Source organism: Pteropus alecto, unplaced genomic scaffold, assembly GCF_000325575.1.
Source record: "Pteropus alecto unplaced genomic scaffold, ASM32557v1 scaffold24, whole genome shotgun sequence".
Classification (NCBI taxonomy): Eukaryota; Metazoa; Chordata; class Mammalia; order Chiroptera; family Pteropodidae; genus Pteropus; species Pteropus alecto.
In genome coordinates, this window is record NW_006439192.1 from 22,519,638 (window position 1) to 22,530,313 (window position 10,676).

At 31.2% G+C, this 10,676-nt stretch overlaps 1 pseudogene; it reads left to right on the top strand.

Moving 5' to 3' along the window:
* The first annotated feature begins 6,434 nt into the window (after positions 1-6,434).
* On the top strand, positions 6,435-6,553 carry LOC112483387 (annotated as a pseudogene).
* Positions 6,554-10,676: the final 4,123 nt, after the last annotated feature.

The following is a 10,676-nucleotide window of genomic DNA, read 5'->3' on the forward strand; positions in this document are numbered from 1 at the left end:
TATTGAAACCCTGTTATTAGGTACATAAATACTTAAGATTATTAAATCTCAGTGAATTGATTCCTTTCTAGTTATAAAATACCCATTTTGATTCTTGAAAAGTATATTTGTTCTAAGATCAACTTTATTTTTTATAAATATATCCATTAAGTTTTAATTAAAGTTGGCATTGTTTATTTTTTTTCATTCTTTAGTTTTCATCCATATATCTTCATATTAAAATCAGTTTTTCATAGACAAAATATACTTAGGTCTTGTATTTTTTATCCAGCTTGACAATTACTGATGTTTGATTGCTATATTTAGACTATTTATACTTAATGTTGTTGTTGACAATATGCATTTTGACTTAATCTTCAGTTCACCTTCAAATATTATTTCATTTTATATGTAGAATAAGGATCTTACAGCAGCGTATTTCAATTTCCACTATGCTGTTCTTTGTGCTCTTTTTCTCATGTATTTTATTTTTACATATGTTCCAAAACTTTGTTTTTATTTCTACTATAAGTAGTCAATTATCTTTTTATATTCACCTTCAATTTTTCTATTTCTTCTGATGTTTATTTCTTTATGTTAGTCTAAATTTTCATTGTATAGTATACCCCTTCTGTCTGAAGTATTTTTTTTAATGGTTCTTATAGTTCAGGTCTGCTGAAGATGAATTATCTTTTGTTTGTCTAAAAAGGTCTCATTTTGCTGTCATTTTTGAAAGACCTTTTCACTGGGTAAAGAAATCTGAGTTTTATTTATTTTTCTCTCAGTACTTTACAAATGTCATAGCAGTCTTCTAGCAGCATGTATAGTTTCTGACAAGAAGTCTTTGTTCTCTTCCAATATGTATTCTGCTCCATTCTTTAAGAATTTATGAGAATTTAAGCTTTTTTCTTATCTGCTCTTATAGTGGTTGCTTCTTCCTCCCATCGTATGTTAAATATGATGTGAAACAAGTGATTGTTTCTAAAACTCTTGCGAATGAACTTGCCATTCTTTGAAATTCACTTTAGCTGGTTGTCTTGTGAAATTTGCTACATGTTGTGCTCAACAGAAAGTTCTAACTTTACAGATTATCTAGCTTTCTCTAATTTGAGAGTGGGAGATATGTTCTTTTGCAGCTTATTGCTTCCTAACTATAAACAGAACTTCAGAAGTTCATGTTTGATGGCTTTTATATGGCAAGGATATCTGCTAAAAGTGAGGAGTCTGGTTATGGTATGGAAAAGAGTATGAAAAAGCTTGGTCACAGCTATTGTGTATAAAGAAAATAAAATCTAATTAGAGAAATATGAAAATTTGTCAACTTAGAGTGAAGATGTTTGATGCTGGATATTATAATTTGTTATGGAACCAATTGGTATCACTGTGACATTTTCTCCAGCATCACTCTATGGTATAGCCAAAACAGGGAGGATGAAAGTAGTAAGATAAGTGGATGTGTCCATGTATGAAGGTATTTTAGTACAATTTCTAGGATAATCAGATAAAAAACAAGTTTGAGGATACTGGTTAAAGAAATTTAACAGTAAAAACTAAAAAAAAAAAAAATCAAAGACAGAAAATAGTTGATATTTGGGAGAAAATATAGCAGTTAAATCAATGGCAGAAAGAAAATGTGTTCCAAGATCACAATATTTTAGGAAGCAAAAGAACTGGGAGACTAATATTAGATGAGTTCTCCATGTAGCTTATGACTATCAGCTACTGGCAAAACATGGAACACAGAGAAAGAATATGATACAAGACAGATGTTCTTCCATGAATGAAAACAAATGACAAGGAATATGCTCAAAAAGGTATTTTGAGGGATATGGAAAAATTGTGGTCTAGAAGTAGCTTGAAGGAGCATGAAAGACACATATGCAAATCCTAATAATGCGTTGTGTAAGGAGTGGCAAAATTAGTAACATACATTTTGCCACCAGTGCAAGTAAATAGAGGAAACATTCAGTAAAGAGACAGAAGATTCCAGAGCAATCAGCAGCAAGTTTTGGAATAAGAAAAGAATGATTGAAGGAACTTAATAATTTGTTACACCCAAAGACCACAGTGGTGTCAGGCCTGAGGGGTTTAGCAGATTATAAGAAGCTTTCCCAAAAATTTGTCACCGCGACACCTTGTACACAACAGCCATATCCGATATATTCACAGGTCTCAATTATTCTGAATGATGTTTACTACAAATGGTGTCATCATCTACATAAAGCCATCAACATATATTAGTTGGTTAACAGGTATAACCACACACTGAAAGCAGTGCCAGCACCTTGTGTTTGGGGGACATGTTTCCCTTACTTAAAGGAGGCAGCTTTTCATCCCATATTCAGAGAAGAGAGAAAAGTGATGCTGTCCTGAACTAGGAGGCATTCTTTTTCCTTAAGATGACTTTGCATATTTTAGCTTTAATTTTAGAATTTTTGATAACTAATGTTAACTATTAGAAGACTGTATCATTTCCTTTTTTTTTAATTTTAAATTCTCAGATCACATAGTTGTCTTCATCTTACTCTAATCCTCACTACAGATAATTTTCTGATAACTTTTTTTTTATATTATCTGAAAAACTACTCCAATTACTATAGTTCATCATATCTCCAATATTTTTTCAATCAAGTCTTAATGCCTTTATAGATTCCAAATTCTAGTCAGTATATATGTGATGAAATTGGATTTCTGAGACACTGAATAATCTGTAGAGACACTCTGGCCCACTTGCTCACATTACTTCCACCACCACCAAATGATAATGTGGCCTCGATGATACTGAGTATGACTTAAGAGCATGGAGTATTTTATACATTTGTAAATACTCAACATATAATACATGAATTAGTGATATATCTTTCTGAATGGTATGCTAACCTTACCTGTATAACAATGTAGCACAGCAATTAATGAGATGCTCAGATCTGGCAAGATTCCACTTCACAGAAATAATGTCATTGCCAGTAAGAATCTTGCAGGCCAGGTGTCAATTCTCCCAGGCACATTTTATGGATTTAGTAAAATTTTAGTCAAAAACTGAAAGATATCTTGTCGAAATAAGACAGGATAATTCTAAAATTTTTAGAAAATTAAGATTAGACAAGGTAATTTTGAAGAACAAAAGAGAAAGGACTTACTCTACTCAACAGCAAGACTTTTTATAAAACTACCATATTAACATAGTCTGGAAAGACAAGTAGACTAATGGATTAAAATAATGAATTTAGAAATAAACATATATAAATAGACATTTGGTACATGATAAAAGTGAAACTGCAGAGCAGTGGAAATAGGAAAACTATTACAGTAAAAGGTTCTATGTCAAAGGTACCCCTGTTGAAAAAAACAAACAGGAAATAATTCAATTGCACATTGGAATCATATAGGACAAAATATTTCATGTCCATAGTACCCAAAGTGATCTACAGATTCAATGTAATCTCTATCAAAGTTCTGTTGGTATTTTTCACAGGCATAGAAAAAAATAATATAGAAAAATATTTTCATGACTTTGAGGTAGAAAAAGTTTTTTATTCAAAATACATAAAGAAAATATTTTAACTGAACTTCATTATACTTAATAACTTCTAAATATCAAAAGCATCCTTTCTGTTGAAAAAAAACTCTGAGAAAAGCAAGCAATAGTATTATAATTTAAATATAGTGCTGTTGTTTAAAAGCCTGAGACCTATGAGAACTGAGAGTGGGAGGGCCAGCTATAGACTTAGAAAAGATATTTCAACACATATAACTTAAAGAAGGCTGTAGTCAGAAACAAAAATAACTTCTACAATTCAGTAAGAGAAAGAATACTGAAATATATGAATAGACTTGAAAAGTCTTTTTTCCAATAAAGCTTTCCAAAAAGGCAGATCGTTAGCAATTACAGAAATGCACATTAAAACCAAGATACTTCCACATGTCTGCCTAAATGATTAAAATTAAAAAGCATCTATACTAAGTGTTGGTAAAATATGAAGCAAGGATAAGTGTATAGAATTATAAATCTACTTTAGAAAACTGATTTGTTATTGTCAAGTAACTTTAAAAATATGCATACCCTACTGGAATTCTACCCACAGTTATATGTCCAACATAAATTTGTACATATGAGCTCAAAAGGCATGTACGGCATGGTTTTTAGTTAGCAGAATTATAAGAAATTGTCCAAATCAGAAACAATAAAATGTTTATTGATTATAATAGAAAAATAAATTATAGTATATTTGTATAACGTGATACTGTATGGCTAGAAGAATGCATAAACTAATACAACATGCAATGACATGAATAAATCTCACAAACATGATATTGGATGAAAGACGTTAACTAAAAAAGAAAAAAAAAGAGGAAAATAGGAAGGAAGGAAAAAGAAAAATATGTACTGTATCATGCCACATACATAAAATTCAAAATGGGCAAAACTAATCCATACTAGTATATACTTTGGGAGAGGAGGGTGGTGAAGCAAAGCAAAGGAGATCGGGGTGTTGGTCATGTTTTATTTCTTGTCTAGGGTAAAGCTTACACAGGTGTGTTCATTATAATCTATCCGACTATGCACTTATGATTTGCAAACTTTTCCTGAGGCTATCTTTCAATCAAACTTTAACTTAAAATATGCATCTCAGAATCATAAACTAAATTAAAATATGTGGAAGTCGGGGCTTAATTTCTGAAGAGCTACATAATTCCAAATCCCTAAGCACCCACTTTCTTCAGACATAGCTTAGATGGTTTATTGCTTAGCTTTCATCAATAGTTTTAATTTTGTTCTTTTCTCTCCTGATTGAATGTAGACTCAACTGGCTTGAGTCCAAGAAGCCACTCATGAAGGCTAAAGATTCTCTGTTCTCAGCATACCTGCTGATTTATAACTCTTCTCAATTTTATGAAGTTTGTGACATTTTTGCTTTTCCCCAGCAGCAATATTTTTATTAATTTCTACATAATTATAAAACTATAATACAATATTTTAATATCTCTACAAACCCTGTGATAGATAATGTAACTGACAAACCTGTTTTAGTCATTGGCAGGCTGCACAAACACATGATAATACAAAATATCCACATCTTAACTGATACATAATTTTTCATATCAACGTTATTATAATGATGTAAATGTGTAACACTATGGTGTGTTATTCAAAAGCAGAATATATTAAAATTAAAAACCCTTAGTATATTTCAAGTTATTTTATGACGCATTTTACTATTTCAAATATTTATATGTACTATTTCTCTGACCCATTGCCTGAATTATAGACATACTCTTTGTATATTTTGTTCAAATAAACATAAAAAAAAATAGAATTTTCCCTGGCCATAATGAATAAGTGTTATTCTTGAGGCATAAAAACAATTGAGCTGTTTTTAGTTATTTTTTCCCTCCCCTCAAATTAATACACTTTAATATCTTCAGTATTCCTAAATTTAGAGTACCATTATTATTTTTATCTTCAAACAGGAGCAGGTTTGTAAATTGTTTTGAACAATGTGTGATCCTCTGTAAGCATTTGTTATATAAAATAAAATAATAAAATAAAATGGCAAGAATTAGGGTTGGAAAATGGAAAACTTGAGGAGATTAGAGACACACAGAATGTTTGTCAAGCACTATTAAGGCCCAGCTGAAAATCGAGGTAAAATATTTTATGACAGAATAACTTTTCATTTGATACAATTATTTATTGCCCTGTGTTTCTATCCTAATACTGGGCCTTAAAATATTTTTCTGACATTAAACAAGTTAGATAGGCATACCACAAAACACTGTTAATAGGTCATACTATCATTTTCAGTTAATTTATGTACTTCCCTAAAATGTGATTTATTTAAAATATTGCCTTAATGAGACAATTCTAATGATTATGATTAGATTAATGTTTGATATTTGTCACAGAAAAAAATGTTATTTATAGATAAGGAAAAGTAAATGTTCTATCTTTAGATATCCTGTCAAATCTGATGGAATTTTTATTAAAAGTCTCATTGTAGATAACCTGTAAATCCTAATAAATTACGATGAATACCTGAATTTTACCTATATTACATTAAGTACTTAAGGACTAACGTTTCACTGCAGGTAAGAGAATTAATACTGCACATTGAATGAATGATTGATATAGCCAGAAATAACCTCAAGGTATCTATGCTTCTAGAATTTTGGTTCAAATTGCATCAAAATAAATTAATTAATTAAATACCTAGAAATAAATTTAACTAAGAAGGTAAAAGACCTGTATTCAGAAAATTATAAGACACTGAAGAAAGAAATTGAAGATACAAATAAATGGAAGCATATGCCATGCTCAGGGATAGAAAGAATTAACATTGTTAAAATATCCATACCACACAAAGCAATCAATAAATACAATGCAATCCCTATCAAAATACCAATGGCATTTTTCATAGAACTAAAACAATTCTAAAGTTTACATGGAACCACAAGTCTATGGCCATGCCACCCTGAATAAGACTGATCCCGTCTGATCTCTGAAGCTAAGCAAGGTCGGGCCTGGTTAGTACTTAAATGGGAGACTACCTAAGAAGACCAGGTGTTGTAGGTGTAAAAAAAATAATAAAAAAATAAAATAAAATAAGAGATTGTAAGCTGATAAGGTCCTTGTAATCTGTGAGGTCAACCAAGAGTTGCCTTGCCTAAAAAAAAAAAAAAAAATTCACATGGAACCACAAAAGACTCCAAATAGCCACAGCAATCTTGAGAAAGAACAAAGTTGGAGGTATCATGCTACCTGATGTCAAACTATATTACAATGCTATAGTAATCAAAACAGCAGTATACTGGCATAAAAACAGACAAATAGATCAATAGAACAGAGTAGAAATAAGCCCACACCTATATGGTCAATTAATCTATGGCAAAAGAGGCAAGAAAATACAATGGGGTAAAGATAGTCTTTTCAACAAATGGTGTTGGGAAAACTGGACAGATACATGTGAAAAAAATTAAAATAGACCACTTTCTTACACCATATACAAAAATAAACTCAAAATGGATTAAAGACTTAAATGTAAGATCCAAAACCATAAAATTCCTAGAAGAAAACATAGAATAAACTCTCTGACACAGCTCTTCATAATATTTTTTTGTATATGTCTTCTCAGGCAACTGAAATAAAAGAAAAAATAAACAAATGAGACTACATCAAACTAAAAAGTTTTGCACAGCAAAGAAAACCACCAACAAATGAAAAGACAATCTCCTGAATGGGAGAAGATATCCACCAATGATATATCTGATAAGGGGTTAATATCCAAAATATATAAGAAATGCATACAACTTAACACCAAAAAGACAAACACTCCAATTAAAAAATGGGCAGTGGCCTTGAAGACAATTCTCTAAAGAGGACATACAGATGGCCAACCGTTGTATAAAAAGATAGTCAAAGTCATTAATCATCAGAGAAATGCAAATTAAAACAACAGTGAGATCTCACCTCACACCTGTCAGAATTGCTTATCATCAATAAATCAAAGAACAAGTGTTGGCGAGAATGTGGAGAAAAGAGAACCCTCATGCTTTATTGGTGGAATTGCAATTTGGTGCAGCTGCTTTGGAAAACACTATGGAGAGTCCTCAAAAAACTAAAAATAGAACTACCTATGATGCAGCAATTCCACTTCTGGGTATTTACCCAAAGAAAAATAAAACACTAATTCATAAAGATACATTTACTCCTGTGCAGTGCTATTTACAATAGCCAAGATATGGAAACAACCTAAGTGCCCATCCATAGATGATTAAATACAGAAGAGGTGTTAATTATATACAAGGGAATATTGTATATATAAAAATGAAATTTTACCATTTACAATGACATGGATGGACCTAGAAGGTATTATGCTAAGTGACATGTCAGACAGAGAAAGATAACTACCATATAATCTCACTTATATGTAGAATCTAAAGAACAAAATAAACTAACAATCAAATGGAAAGAGACTAATAGATACAGAAAACAAACTATGGTTTCCAGGAGAGAAGGAGGTTGGGGGGCTGGGTGAAAAAAAAAATGAAGGGATTAAGAAGTACAAATTGGCAGTTACAAAACAGTTATGGGATGTAAAGTATAGTAAAGAGAATATAGTCAGTAATTTTGTAATAACTATTCTTGGTGTCAGGTGGGTACTAGACTTATGGGGGATCACTTCTTAAGTTATATGCATATCAAACCACTTTGTTGTACACTTGAAAATAATATAATATTTAATGTCAACTGTAATTAAAAAATTAAATAAAAAGAGTCCCGGTTCAAACAATAAAAATACTAGGCAGTGTTCTCATTTTACAAAACAATATTTTTCACATTAATTTTATTACATTAGAGTTTTCTTAGAAAAAGATATTACATTGTAAAATTTAATCAAATAGTGGAGAAGGGCATAACCTTTGATATAAATACATTTAGTTATAATTATATTTTACACTTATGATATACTTTATTAAGAGCTTAGAAGGCAAGTATATAAGAAAATATATAACCTAATTATTCCTAAATGTGTATTTTTATTTTTTTTAATATTATCTAAACTAACTTAGTGAACAAGTTATTGTTGATTGGGCTTATTTATTATTGTTGAAGGTTGAACTATGCATCACTCAATCTTAAAAATATTGTTGCCAAATTTCTCATCAATTAAACAAATGCCATTAGTATGAAGACTTCGAGAACTTTCTCACTCCCAGATCATTTGATGTGTTTCGCTTAAGTTTATGTGTAAAGCAGGGGCCATGCCCTTCTCCTAGGAAGAATAAAATGATCCATGATAAGGAGATAATGAAAGAGCAATGCTTCATTTCATAAAAATATCAATACACACAGATCCCTAGGCTTACAGATATGTTCCAGAATAGACTAGGTAAATTAAAATGTGAATTGCTTAGTTCGTTCTATGTATTTTTCCATTGCCCTTAGTCATATGCCTTCTATAGCTTTGGCAGATGGTGAAAAAGTATAAGTACCCAAATACCAGTACCACCCAAGCTGAAAATGTGCCTTGTATGTATTTAAGATTAGAATTAATTGCTAATGTTATGAATAAGGGTTGCCTCAGGCATCCCTGGGACACCAAATTAGCTCTCTTAGAATTCAGAGAATAACAGATGAAAGAGAAACCCAGCCCAGGGTAGAAGGTGGAAGCCAGTCTCACACACACACACACACACACACACACATACACACACACACACACACAAATATATATGTACAAACATATATATGTATCATACTGATTATTTTTAATGATTTATCTATGATAATATAAGTAAGTATATAACATTTGGAGATAATTTGCAAACACTGTTATCTTCCCCAAATATACAACACACTAAAATGTGTACTGAAGTAAAGGTAAATGCAGAGAACTCTCTAGTCTCTGCACATATGGTGATTTGGGGATAAAGGGATGGGAGGCAGTAATCCTGTGTGGCTGTTGAGCTCTTCATAGTGACTCCTGCAACATTTTATTTCCCAATTCAGAAATTCTACCTAGGTTTTGGCACACCAACCCTGAAACCCTAATCTATACTTTCTCCTTACAAATTGAACATTTATAGCTACCTCTTAGTATTCTTATTAAGAAGAGCATAAATAGGTTTTACGATTTTGAGAAATTACCCAATTGAATATTTTGGGAATCTAAAGAAAATCCGCAGTTCTATTCTACTTACCACTGAATCCTCTGCCCAGGGGATGAAGATGCCCACTACAGTTGATCTCCAAACTTGACAAACATAATGATGGAAAAACCTCAATGGAGTTTCTATCTCTGTCATTTACAGGAATTTTTTAACATTTTTTTCAAACTTCACCATTTAACAATAAATATTCAAAATGTACATAGGAGATATTAACAATAATATTTATTTATAAACTTTATTCTTAGCATCTTTCCATTTGTTATAATATTCTTATACTGTGGCTCCCAACTTCTATAAATATAACAATAAATCTTGAATATAGATTTTAACAAGATTTATTTGTTCCATATTGAAATAGAGAAAAATACATCTGTTTTAAGATTTCTTTTGTTCTCTTTTCTCTCCTTTCTTCATTCCTACCTGTCTTTCTTTTCTTTTTTTCTCCTTTTCTTTCTTTCTTTATTCTTTCTATCAGAGCTACTGAACAGATCAAGCAACTTTTCAGATACAATATATTCCTGCCAAACCCATATAATATTGAGAAACCACAGCCAATCAGCTAGTTTACAACTTAGTAATATATCACCATTCTCTCTACTTGGAAATTTGCTGAGAAGGAGTGCATATACTACTTCTACAGTGCTCAGGTCATAAAAAAAAAATGACCGTGAATGTAGGAAATGGCCATAAAAGTCTACTCTCTCTTGTCTAGGATTCAGGGTCGAATTATAAATTTTAGATGCTCAAAGTGATGATTATTACTTCCTCATCTTCTTGCTCTCATTGTGATCCTAAGTAACATAAATGTTAAAAGTATAAAATAAGAAAAAGGAAGCCATCCATGTTCAGGATTTCTTTTTCATGATGGCTATTTCTATGTGTTTTGTGTTTTGGGTATAGATGTTCCTTCAAAAAGTGTCTCCTTTTTGTAATGGTTACTCTTGCATTGCCTTAATTGTGTGTTGAGTTCATCTGTTCAATGGTTATCCAGCATGGTTACCATTCTTTCAACATCATTGGTCTCT